The sequence below is a fragment of the Panthera tigris genome, chromosome B3 (assembly GCF_018350195.1).
Source record: "Panthera tigris isolate Pti1 chromosome B3, P.tigris_Pti1_mat1.1, whole genome shotgun sequence".
In the NCBI taxonomy this organism is placed as follows: Eukaryota; Metazoa; Chordata; class Mammalia; order Carnivora; family Felidae; genus Panthera; species Panthera tigris.
The window spans coordinates 83517801-83531883 of record NC_056665.1 but is presented as its reverse complement, the minus strand read 5'-3'; positions in this window follow the sequence as shown (position 1 = coordinate 83531883).

The window sequence follows — 14083 nt, the reverse complement described above, 5'->3', positions numbered from 1 at the left end:
GAGAGAGGGAGAGAGAGAGAGAGAGAGAGAGAGAGAGAGAAAGAGAGAGAGAGAGAGAGGGAGAGAGAGAGGATCCCAAGCAGGCTCCGTGATGTGGGGCTCGATCCCACGATCCTGGGATCGGGGCCTGAGCCAAAATCAAGAGTTGGACGCTCAACCCACCGAGCTACCCAGGTGCCGTGCATGTACTCTTATGTCTGGCTTCTTTGTGAGTCATTATGTTCATGAGATTCATCTGTGATGTGTATGGTTGTAGTTCTTTTCTCCCCCACTGCTCCTGCAATTTATTTATCCATTTTAGTATAGGAGGACATTTGGGATGATTCTGTTTTCTATTTCAGTAGTGCTGCTATGGAGATTCTGGTACTTGTCTTTGGGGAAACACCTATCTAAGGGTGGAATTGCTTGCTCAGAGGGTATGTTCAACTTTACTGATACTGTCAAACAGTTTTCCCCTGCCTGGGCTCTGGAATCAGCCATTTTTCTGAGGAGCCCTGTTTCTTTTGAATAGGGAACAGTATTTGTTTGTTTGTTTGTTTATTTATTTTGGGAGAGAGAGAGAGTGCAAGCATGAGTGGGGGAGTGGTAGAGAGAAGGAGAGAGAGGGAGGGAGGGAATCCCAAGCAGGCTCTGCGTCGCTAGTGTGGAGCCCAGTGCAGGGTTCGATCCCACGAACTGCAAGATCATGACTTGAGCTGAAACCAAGCGATGCTTAACTGACTGAGCCAGCCAGGCACCCCTGAATAGGGAATAGTATTTAAACTCATGTCTGGGTGCTAGTTGTGCTCATTGTTACTGGGAAGGTACTGCTTTTGGTTCCTTTTAGTGGACAAAGCTAGGGAATACGTTAAAGAAAACAATCGTGTTTGAACTGATACTTTCCATTCCAATCCAATTTAACATTACAGGTTTTTTTTCCTCCAAAAAAAAAAAAAAGGATTTTTATTTTCCATGTGCATCTCTTTTCTCTTATGTTGAAAATCTTTGATCCTCGTAACATCACTATGTTTTATTTGCTTTACTTTACCTGAAACAGTTGCAAAATGACAATACTAATACTATTGACAATAGTATTATATGAGTGAAGTGATGTGTGTATGAAGCTTCAGATTTCTTTGGATTTTTTTTTTTGCCTCTTGGGAGCAACTCTGATATTGACTTGAATGCTTTAAATCTCATGAGGAGGATGAGGAGTTCATCCAGTGGTTGTAGAATGGGAGTGTTGTGCTCGGAATACTGACTGTGGCACTTGGCCCTTCTAGGCAATTACTGCTGTTAAGCTCCCACTCTTTGTCCCTCCCCTCTCCTTTCTCTGTATCGCTTCTGGAGGGGTTTCAAGGTGTCACTGGGGAGGGGTGCACATCTGAGGGGTGTGCTTCCTTCTCTCATTTAGAGGCTCTGTGGTCATCACCCTCTCCCAGGGTCGCCACCCAGGTTGCGATGGTTAATTTTGTGTGTCAGCTCAGCTAGGCTATGGTGCCCAGTTGTTTGGTCATATATCAGTCTAGATGCTGCTTGGTCGTGTATCAGTCTAGATGCTGCTGTAAAGGTATTTTTTTTTTCTTTTTTAAGATCTGACTAACTTAAATCAGTAGACTTTGAGTAAGGCAGATTATCCTACATAATATGGTAGGCCTCATCCAATCAATTGAAAAACAAATTTTGATATAATTTATTGTCAAATTGGTTTCCATACAACACCCAGTGCTCATCCCAACAAGTGCCCTCCTCAATGCCCATCACCCACTTTCCCCTCTCCCCTACCCCCCACCAACCCTCAGTTTGTTCTCAGTATTTAAGAGTCTTATAGTTTGTCTCCCTCCCTCTCTGTAACTGCCCCCCCCCAATAAGTTTCTCAAGATCCACATATGAGTGAAAACATATGGTATATGTTTTTCTCTGACTTATTTCACTTAGCATAATACCCTCCAGTTCCATCCACGTTGCTGCAAATGGCCAGATTTCATTCTTTCTCCTTGCCAAGTCGTATTCCATTGTATATATTAACCACATCTTCTTTATCCATTCGTCAGCTGATGGACATTTAGGCTCTTTCCATAATTTGGCTCTTGTTGAAAGTGCTGCTATAAACATTAGGGTACAACTGTCCCCATGCATCAGCACTCCTGTATCCCTTGGGTCAATTCCTAGCAGTGCCATTGCTGGGTCATAGAGTAGTTCTATTTTTAATTTTTTGAGGAACCTCCATACTTTTTTCCAGAGTGGCTCCACCAGTTTGCATTCCCACCAACAGTGCAAGACCACAAAAGACCCCAAATAGCCAAAGTAATAATGAAGAAGAAAACCAAAGCAGGAGGCATCACAATCATAGATTTAGCCTCTACTACAAAGCTGTAATCATCAAGACAGCATGGTATTGGCACAAAAACAGACACATAGACCAATGGAATAGAATAGAGACTCCAGAATTGGACCCACAAAAGTATGGCCAACAAATCTTTGACAAAGGAAGAGTATCCAATGGAAAAAAGACAGTCTCTTTAACAAATGGTGCTGGGAGAACTGGACAGCAACATGCAGAAGAATGAAACTAGACCACTTTCTCACACCATTCACAAAAATAAACTCAAAATGGATAAAGGACCTGAATGTGAGACAGGAAACCATCAAAACCCTAGAGGAGAAAGCCAGAAACAACCTCTTTGACCTTAGCCACAGCAATTTCATACTTGACACATCTCCAAAGGCAAGGGAATTAAAAGCAATCAATTGAAAATCTTAAGAGAAAAGACTCAGGTGCCTTAAAGAGGAAAAATTTCTGCTTCCAGACTGTCTTCACACTTAAGACATCAACTTATTGTTGGGATTGATAGCCTACCCCCTGGATTTGAGATTTGCTAGGCCCCACAAAGGTATGAACCAATTCCTTAAAACCCGTCCCCCACCCCCCACTATTGGTTCTGTTTCTAGGGAGATCCTGACTAGAACAATGGTTATCTCAAATTTCAGACAAAGTGGTTGGGGATCTCCACTGTGTGGCACAGCAATGGCATAGCAGGATGACAAGCAGATTGTCAACATCCAGGCAGAAGAGGAATAGAGCAGGTTGATAAAGGGCCCTATTGAGGGAGTGGGTGCAAGAAATGATGTGTACGAACCTGTCTCTACTCCTACTCAGAACTTGGCTTACGTGGTTACCAGCACACAGCAGGCGTGACCTTTGTTTGGTTTGGAACCAGAGCATCCGCTTGGACTGGGAGCAGCCTAATTCAACCTGCTTCGGTGAGAGAGGAAGAGGCTCTCTGTTACCTTTACATGCCTCCCAAGGCCCTCGATTTATGGTTCCTGTCAGCAGGTCTCAGATGGGACAGGCTGTGCGCCCAAAGAGTGGCTCATGTTTGGGAAACACTTCCTCTCAGCAGAGGGAAGTTAGCCAGAAGCTAACTGTTCTCATTGCTTAAAGAGTAAAGGCTGAGCCAGTGGTTATAAGAGGCAGTATAGGATTATCTCTGCTCCTCTTCCTTAATTCCTCTTTTACCTTAACCCTACCCAGGGGGAGACCTTGATAAGACAGAAGAAAACCTAGAATATTGAGGAACATAATGCATTGAAGTTATGCTATAAGAGAGTAGTATAGAGCAACAGAAAAGTTTATTTTCCAAGGACATTCCATCCTGGGAATAAAAGGCACCTGCCACTGTTCTTCCAGGAGGGAGTTGGACTCTGTGGGATGGACAGGCTAGAGTGAGAAGGGACCAAGGGGATAGTGGAGGAAGACAAGAGTGATCAAAGAGGGAAGAGACCCCAGTATCCATGTGATTAGAAGGAAAAAGGTGGCAATGTTTTGCATTCTGGACACCCCATGCTTATCTGTAAACCTCTATTATTAAGATTCCCCTCAGTAATTGCCTGCACCCACGTGTCCTCCTACGGACATAACCAAGGAGTGACATCGATAACCAGGCTAGAGGAAAGCTACTGTGGTCCTGCAGGAGTTGAAATCTGGTTTGTGTGCTCTACTTAGTTTGAGTTTGATGGAGTGGCATAAAGAGTAGAAATAAGACCCCTGAAGTCCATGGTCACGTTCCAAATCTTGGCTGTGAACTTCATAGCTTGTGCAATCGAATCAGTTACATAATCTCTCCAAGCTTCAGCTTTCGAACTTTTGTTTTTGTGAGCTCAATTGTGTATCTAACACATTTTTTTTGGGTTATATTTTATCCAACATTGCCAGATGATTTTAATTGCCACAGCTACCCAAATCTAGAAGTCCCATCTTATTCAGGCTTTGGCAAAGTGAATGTATGACAATATTTTAGAAACATTAGACGGTAAATGGAAAAATAATTGCACACTATACACTGTTATGCATTTAAGATAGTTAAACATGGTTGGTAATTCTCATTATCCAGTGTCCTCTTTATTCTATTTTAGTCAAGAGAAACAATATGAAAAACAGTTTGTATAACTTCTTCTGTGACCTTGTCCCCCTCACTGTTTTCCCCACAAGATCTCAGGTTCCTCAGTTGCTGCTAATTCTTCTGCCTTGAGGGGTATGTTCCAGCCTTGTAGAGTCTCTTCCTGTAGCCATGCTGTGGTCCAGAAATACATATCCCCTTTGTCTTTGAGTGCTTCAGATCCTTGTCAGATGGAAGTATCAGCCAGGGAGGTAGTGTCACCCTGGAAGAAGCCCCTGTGTGAGCAGGCCCGTTGTTCAGTGGGTTCTGCTTGTAGCAATAGGCAGACACGATCGCTAAAGGCCCATGGCCCTCAACTGCATGCAATTGGCCCCTTTTCCTCAACTCAGTGCAGACAAGAAGAACGACAGGAAAGAGATGTTGCCTCTGAGGCATAGTAACAATCTTGTAGTTTTCCTTTTCCTATGGGTAACACTGGGTGGTGCCTGCCTGAATCCTGAACCTAACATTGTTTTTTTCTTTCAGATTATTTTCTTTCTGTTCACATGGACCATTTTTCACCTTCTGTCACTAGCAGTTTTCTTTGCTAATTGACCCTCTTTTTCCTCTTTTGTCTACAAAAGCCAAGGCCATTATATTAAGTCTTACAGGACATAGGAGGTTTTAATAAACCTCATATGGAGGTTTAATCAATCAATTCCTTTATGGAGAACCAATAATTTGAATCAGTTTTGTTGCTTTCTTATGGTCTGATCTGATGTTGAAATGGAGGTAGGCATACTTGGAGAGAAGGACAAGGAAAAGGTCTTTAGGTCAGTGGTTTTCAACCCTTTCACTCTGTGTTTGCGACATGGTCTCTGTAGTTCACATAGAGGACAGACTATGCACTTCAGAGACTGTTGAGAGTTGCTGCTTTTCACACATGAGATAACCAGGGGGACCCCTACATAATGTCCAAGTTGAACTCTCCAAGGAGTGTCAGAATAGCCGATGATTCGGTTTTTGGATCAAAACAGCTCTATGTGCTTTAGATGCTGCTTATCAATATTTCGGTGAGGATGTAGAAGTCACACGTGTGTCCTCGTTCACATTTGCTTGGTGGAAGATGCGCCAGGCAGGAATCTTCTTATTGGGGGTGACCCTAAACCCCAGACAAACTAGGTTAAACAAACAAACAAAATAATTGGGGGGCTCTTGTCACTGCAAAGCCCACAGGTAAAGCTCCTTTGGGCGAGACTTGAGTCAGGACTCAAACGATGCTCACAGGATGTCCCTCTTGGCTCTGCTCTTCTGTGGTGGCTCGTCCTAAGGCTCTGTGTAATGGTCCCTGGAATGTTTAGGCTCCCATCTTTTTGACAGTCTTAGGGGGGATCAAAGGAAGCTTTTTTTTCCTCATGAGCCTAGCAAGCGTCTCCTTCACTGAGGAAATTACTGTGGCTCAGAGAAGGTGCTAGGCTAATTTCCTTGGAGGTGGGACATGTACTGTCCATGGAGCTGGGCATGGAGCTTCATCTGGAAACCGTGGACTGGGAGAGGGCGGGCTCTCCACAGGAGAACCAGGGAGCTGCAACTAAAGCTGGGGAAATGGATGTGGGTGGCAAAAACACACAAACATGTCCCCTTTTGATTTAGATGGCTAGCGCGGAGACAACAGTTATTCTCAGAAGTGAATATTGAACATGTTCAAGGCTTTTGGACTATTTTCAGACCCCAACGCTTTGGACCACATTGTTTAGAAGAGAGAATTTGGATCTGAAAGAATGCAAAAGCAGGTGTTATCGGCTATTTTAGTTATTAAAGGAATTTCCCTGTGGAGCATTCATTCGTTTATTCACCTATTATTTATTGGTTGCTCTGGGCGGGACATGGGAGATGGAGGAGGGAACACCACCTAGTAAGTAACAGTGTTGACTCCAAAGTAGGCTGATCATCAGTGTTAGTCTGAGGGTTATTTTAATTAATTAAGTTAAAAAATTTCTTTTCTGTTTATTTATTTTTGAGAGACAGAGAGAGACAGAGGACAAGCAGGGGAGGAGCAGAAAGAGAGTAAGTCACAGAATCTGAAGCAGGCTGCGGGCTCTGAGCTGTCAGCACAGAGCCTGGCGCTGGGGCTCAAACCCATGAACTGTGAGATCATGACCTGAGCTGAAGTCAGAGACTTAACCGACTGAGCCACCCAGGCGTCCCCAATTAATTAAGTTAAAAAAAATTGAGTTACACATGTGCTAATAAAGTGCACATACCTTAAGTGTAAAACTCCAATCAATTGAATCTCAATCTCTGAGCGATTTTTCCATGTTTTATATATAAAACAGTGGGATTCTCCCTAGCTGGGATTCAGGAACCCCATCCACTTAAAAATATAAAATCGGTCTTCTAGACTTGGAAAAGAGCTTCAGGATAAGATTCTTTGCCACAGAATTGTTCCCATTCTGTCCTGTTAGTCATCGTCCTTGCCAAATGCTTCAAATTAATTCCACTAGTGTACTTGTCCCAGGATAGATGAAAATAGGGCTCACCTCCTGGAAGGCAAACCCTCTCTCTCTCCCTCTCTTTTTTAAGTTTGTTTATTTATTTATTTAGAGAGAATGCCCTTGCAGGGGTAGGGGGTGCAGAGAGAGAAGGAGAGAGAGAGAATCCCGAGTAGGCTCTGTGCTGTTAGCACTGAGCCCAATGTAGAGCTCTAACTCAAGAATCGTGAGATCATGACCTGAGCTGAAATCGAGAGTTGGGCACTTAACTGACTGAGCCACCCAGGCGCCCCTCCACCCCTCCACCCCCCCCACCGAGGGGAAATTCTTAGCTTCTGTGCAGTGGCACCCTCCATGTTCACAGTGGTTATGACCAGAGCACCTGAGTTGTCTCACCAAACCCTCAACCTCTTCTCACCACTGTGCTTCAGGCAGCCACTGTGCAGCAATCCGAGTTGGCATACAAGGTGAAATGGTTTTGCCATTTCTGGTTTTCCTAGCTATCAACAAGAGAAAAAATTTAATTGCCCTCAAATCTCAGAGAACCGTAAGGTGGTGAATGTTGTTCCTTCCCTTGTGTCTGTGATGTACTAATTTTATAGGATTTTCTTTTCCTTGGCAGCACTTATCAAAGTGGGAGGAGGGATGGGCATCATTGTGAGGTTGTCTGGATGGAGAAAAGTCAATGCTGCCTTCACTGTCTATAATCTTTTCAGAGGCAGGCAGGAAAATGCTCCAGAAAAGAAGTTGAACTCCCTTTAATTCTCAAAAAGTTGCTTGTAGAAATGTTAAGACCTTTGTCTAACCCTAATTTTATCAGCCTTACAAGTAAGTTTAAGGGATAAAGAATCACCCCCAACTCAGTCTACAATGTCAGTGTCAATAATGTAGATAGGCAAAGGAAAGTGACTTTAAATAATAAAAAATACCAATCCCTTTGTTAAATATACACCCAAAATTCACTCACAGTGTTCTTCCCATGACTTCTGTTACTTAGGATGTTTAGATTTTGAGGAAAAATGAGTTTGGATCGTATTTTCCCCCTTTTATTTGTGCAGTTACACCTGAAGAAACAATCCCTTGGGAAATAATCTTTTCAATTCAGATTTTTTTTCCTCCCCCAAATAAACAATGGACTCATGACTGGTCTTCCTCCGGTTGTCTTTCTACACTGTGGTCAGATTTCTAAAGTGGCAATCCCGTGGCTCATGTCAGTGCCTTGTCGCAGCCACTTCCCTGTCACCTATTTCTTGATAGTGCTCATCACACTCTGAAATTATTTTTTCTTTTCTGTCTGGCCCCTAGAGTGAATGAATGAGTCTTTAAAATCCTTTGGAATAGTCTTACCTGCTACTCACAGAGCAAGCCGACCCTTGTTGCTCTGGCTTCTCAGCAGGTGCTTGTTCTAGCCCCTTGGAACTACATTCTGGTCACCATTGAACCATGTCTACTCTGGTTCTCTTTTATATGTTCCTCCCCATTTCCATAAAAATTCTTTTCCCAGTTGATTGCTTTTCACCCTTGACCCACTGGCCTGAGTAAGGACCCTTTACTGTGCGCTCCTGGGCTTCCCTCATCCCTGGGTTACGTTGCTGTATTATTATTATTGCCCATTTATTTGTCCAGATTCCTCCAGGAGTTTTGAAGTCAGGGAAAGGGGACTGCTAACTCTCTTGTGTCTCTTCAGAGCCTGGAAGAGAGCCTGGCATATAGATATTTGTTGAACCAATGAATGAATGAAGCACCTACAAGTAGCTTAGAAGTGATTCCACTTTTGTTAGCTGGAAGTAACATGATAAATCGTGTTTTCTTTATCACAATTACTCTGCCAGAAATCCTGGACCTGGGGAAATAATTTCCCCCAAATTGGATGTGTAATAAACAGGTGATGTGGGAGACTGGTTGGTGACTGAGACACTTGCATTTACTTCCTCATTCTGCCATATTCCAGGATTTCTAAAGCATTGAGAGTAGATGTCAAAAATACTCTCAGGGTAGGAAAAAAATGCCACCAATTCCTTGTGGGTCTAAAGGTTTTGTGTTTCTATACTTTCTGATTTTTTTTTTTTGGAAAAACATTTTTAATGTTTATTATTTTTTAAATATTTCTGAGAGAGAGAGAGAGACAGACAGAGCACGAGTGGGGGAGGAGCAGAGAGAGAGAGAGAGAGGGAGACACAGAATCCAAAGCAGGCGCCAGGCTCTGAGCTGTCAGCACAGAGCCAGATGCAGGGCTCGAACCCATGAACTGTGAGATCATGACCTGAGTTGAAGTCGGACACTTAACTGACTGAGCCACCCAGGTGCCCCCTTGCTGATATGTTAATACCATCACTTAGGCAGAACTAATTAATCTGAGCTGAGATGAGGGGTAGCAGGCCAGATCTTTATCGGCAAGATCTGTGGGCTTCCTTCTCTAGTCCATTTGAGGAAGGGAAGGGAATGTTCATCGAGGAGTCAGCTGGATGCTGAGAATGTGTTGGTCGTTGTTACAGGAGGACTGTAACAGGAATGGGGCTGGAGCCAAGAAAACATTTGGGGGGAACTTGGTTGTTAGTAAGTGAGAGAGAGGGTCATCAGGTTATGTTCTCCTCATAGGCCAATATAAATGATTCATTTGGGAACTAACTGGACCCAGAGACAGGATGAGTGAAAAATTTAATTGGCAAGAATTATACCAGATAAGATTCTTACTGAGGGGACTTTGAGGCTGTAAATAGTTTGTTTTGAAGAATCTTAAGCTTCTCCACCACTCTCTCACATGCCCATAGGCCAACAAAGAGCTTTTAGAGACATCCCCCCTAAGTTCATTCTGTGTGTCAGAAACTCTGTGGAGCCTTGAGATGGGAGAAGTTGGGAGTCCCCATAATGGTGGCCCTGGAGGCTCTCACACTTTAAATGTTGGGCACTTGGGCTGTGTCTGTAGTTGAGAGCCTAGGGGATGATGGTCACCTTTGTTTTAAAGACCTGATTTGGAATAATCTGGGACAATTTCCCCTTGGTGTCAATGATGAGGGAAGGTTCTTGGGAAAAACTGACTGCCAGAGAATCCTTCTGGACTTTTGGTCAGATTGGAAGAGGAGGGCTTCTTAGTATCCTAGTCTGTCTAAGAAATTAGACTAGAAAGATTCAAGGATTTCTGGGAACTGACTAAAATTAATTCTGTGGAGAGAGTAAGGCAGAAAGGCACCTTTAGGTTGGCTTTCATAGGTAATTTCCTTCTAGTCAAGATATGGATTGATAGAGAGTCTTGATTAATATCAGAAAACTGGGAATGTTGGAGATTCTGGATTTTAGTTCATGGTTTTTAAAAAGATGTTTATTTTTGAGAGAGACAGAGAGAGAGAGAGAGAGTGTGTGTGTGTGTGTGTGTGTGTGTGTGTGTGCAAGCAGGGGAGGGGCAGAGACAGAGGGACAAAGAATCTGAAGCAGGCTCCAGGCTCTGAGCTGTCCGTGCAGAGCCCAATTTGGGGCTCGAAGGCAGGTACTATGAGATCATGACCTCAGCCAAAATCAGACACTTAACCAACCAAGCTACCCAGATGCCCCTGCATTAAATAACATTTTTTAAAAAACATTTGTTCATTTTAGAGAGTGACAGTGACAGACCATGAGTGGGGGAGGGGAATAGAGAGAGGGAGACACAGAATCTGAAGCAGGCTCCAGGCTCTGAGCTGTCAGCACAGAGCTGGACACAGGGCTTGAACTCATGGACCGCAAGGTCATGACTTGAGCCGAAGTTGGATGCTTAACTGACTGAGCCACCCAGGCGCCCCTGGATTTTTTTTTTAATATAGGGACTGAATTACCCTCTGTAAATAAAAAACAGCTAAAGTCTCCTGGGCTAATTGTTCTTGTGGGGTTAATTTTAGCTTAGAGAGCTTGTGGATTGACAGAGGCAATGGTGTTAGTTAGTGTTAGTTAGTTAGTTAGTGTTGGGCCAGCAGCTTTTCCCAGAGGACTGACTTTTAATTGAAGGGGGCTATTTTGGGCTGGACTAAGAGCATTTTGATGGGTGAGGGGATGATTAATGCTTTTTCTGGCAGAGCAGCTGATTAGGCCTCTGTTGGAGGGCCTCTGCATTTATGCGTGCTGGGTCCTGCACCTGGCTTGTGTGAGGAGGTTTGTGTGATATTCATCTACAAGAAGGAAACCTGCTATTGTTGTATGCAGGGTATTCCATAGCCATTTTCAGGCCCCAAGATAAGCAAAGTTTCCAGGTACCTGTTACAAGGACACCCTGTGGTCTTGCAAACTGAAATTTGGACCCCAGTGGTAGAATTTGAAGGCAGACCTTATTCCCTGGTCATAGGAAGTTTTCCTGTAAAAGTGGGATCATCAGGGGTGCCTGGGTGGCTCAGTTAGTCAAGTGTCCGACTTCAGCCCAGGTCATGATCTCATGGGTTCATGAGTTTGGGCCCTGCATTGGGCTCTGTGCTGACAGCTCAGAGCCTAGAGCCTGCTTCAGATTCTGTCTCCCTCTCTCTTTGCCCCTCCCCTGCTTATACTCTGTCTCTCTCTCTCTCTCTTAAAAATAAACATTAAAAAAAAAATAGTGAGAACCTCAGTTGGATTCAAACCTGCACTGCAGTAGGTCAGAGCCCTCATTCTGGCCCTTATATTGTTCACCAAGGTAACAATTACTTGGAGTGCTTGGGTCCCTTCAATTTTTTCCACTACTGTCTACTATTGTCTACTGCTTGAGTGTCAACAGTTAATGAATCTCTACTCAGGATTTTCAAAGTTGTGACACTTTGGGGGAGAGAGTGGGGCCTAAGAATAATCTGTATTTATAACCAATCTTCCAGTGGTCCTTAAAGCAAAAGTTTGAGTGGATAGAAGGGAAACCTCACCTTCAGGCCAATATCCTCCTCTTTCCTTCTCTTTGAGTTTTCTTGAGAGACAAAAGGACTCCTTTTCAGCAAACCTCTCATGATACATTTATCTGTGTGAATCTGCATTTAATACCCTTTTGGTCATGGACATGAAGCAAAGCTGCAAAGGGTGCTGCTTTTCAGGACTTGGGTTAAAGTAGGCCCCTGGCCCTCCCAAATCTGTGAGTGTGAAATTTCTTTTCCCAGTTCCTCTTTTGTCCTGCCATTTGCCTACGCAGTATGATTTGTAGCTGTGGTGCCAGTTGGTACAGGTAAGGCTAAGAAGGGACAGTTTGTGAAGTCATGTGTTTGTACACTTTGAGATTTGGGGCCCAGCCTGAGTGTCCTTGAGGACTGAGAGCTGAGCTTGGCCCAGGGGACCTCTTCTCATTCTGGACAGGCCTGCTGCTCTCTGCTGCCCCCTGGTGGAATATTGTCAGAAGGCGCTCCAAGCCAGCTGTAAAATTTGTGAGAGAACAGGATTGATTAACTGGGGGCATAACAAACTGGGGACTGGGTGTGAAGGAGAGTTTCACTGGTTAGGTTCACGTACTAAGAAAAAAAACCACAAGATACATAGGATCCATGCACTCCAGCCCTTCATCTGAAGTTTCCATTCCTACTGTAGCATCCCCATATGTGATTGTCTCTGTTTCTGGTGGCCTGGCTTCAAGAACTCATCTCAAACTAATCCTTCTCCTTCATGGTAAAAATCTTGTCAATTCTTTGCTGAAATCAGGTCTATCCTATTTTTCAGAGCTGTTGGTTTATTTCTTTTTTAAAAATTATTTTATTTTAGAGATCGAGCACAAGCTGGGGAGAGGGGCAGTGATAGAATCTTGAACAGGCCCCACACTGACACAGGGCTCCATCCCATGGCCCTGGGGTCATGACCTGAGCCAAAATCAAGACACAGTTGACACTCAGCTGACTGAGCCAACAAGGTGCCCCAGAGCTGTTCATTTAGAAGTTCTATTTAAAGAGGTAATAAAATTAGGCATGGCCTATTCTTAGTAAATCCAAGCTGGGTTCCAGCAATTACTGCCTCCTTTTGTAGAAGGGAGCACAGTATACCCGTTAAGAATTCTAGAGTCAGAACACCTTGGGTTGAAATCCCAGCCCCATTACTTAGTGTGAGAGTAATGCCCACCTTATGTTTTGGGGACGGTGAGGTGATACACAGAGAGCATGTACAGTGCCTATCACATTAGCTGTCTTGTTATTCTCTAAGTTCTCAAAATTCATTCATTAAATAATTTGCTCTAGACTTTACCCAGGAGAAGTACCATGTCCTTTTTGCTAACTTTCTTTGTCATTTCTCAAGTACTGCCGTTCTAGGGGAGATAGCAGACACAGCCTCAGCCCAGTGGGGACCCAGCGGGTGGCAGGGAAAAAACAGTCTCACCCCAGTCACACTGCGATGCCAGGGGTTAAAGTGCAGGTGATTTCGGCAGATCACAGAGCCCACATAAAAGCAAGACCTGCTCTACTTGCAAACTTTTCACAGACCACAGCAAAACCAAACACGCAGACAACAAACTTTGCACCCTGAGATAAATCAGAGGTAACAGAGTCACTCTGGTCTGGTCCCCTAAATAATACAACATTGACTATTTCCCACAAACCTGGGCTTCTGAACAAAAACAATTTTATCCTTGATTTTTGCTCTGTTGCTGGCTGGAGATAGGTCAGGAGCTTTGTGAGTGTAACAGACATGTGAGCGAGTTGCTGCTTTCTTACCATGCAGGTACTAATGTAAACTTTGTAATCTTGGCAATATTGTGTATTTTTCCTGTAAGTCTTTGTTACGTTTTTTATTTGGTGAGCAAGTCCTTTTGAAGTCTGATTCCCTTGCTGTCTTTAAGGAGAGCTTCTCTTTGCTATACTAAAGGCTTCTTTCTCCTAGTATTCCTTTGACACCTGTCATGCTAAAATGCAGAATCTCAAAGATGTCCTGTTTGGGCCTCTTTGTTATTAGGTTATGATTTTTTTTTTTTTTACACACAGGTTTATTTTTATTTATTTTTTATAATGTTTATTCATTTTTGAGAGACAGAGAGAGACAGAGCATGAGCGGGGAAGGGGCAGAGAGAGAAGGAGACGTAGAATCCGAAGCAGGCTCCAGGCTCTGAGCCGTCAGCACAGAGCCCGACGTGGGGCTCGAACTCACGAACTGTGAGATCATGACCTGAGCTGAAGTCGGGCGCTCAACTGGCTGAGCCACCCAGGCGCCCCTAGGTTATGATATTTTTTAAAATTGATTTTGAAATACTGTTGGACTTATGAGACAAGACAAAAATAGTACAGTAAGTTCCCACATACCCTTTATTCAGCTTCCCCTAATGAGTAACATGTTACA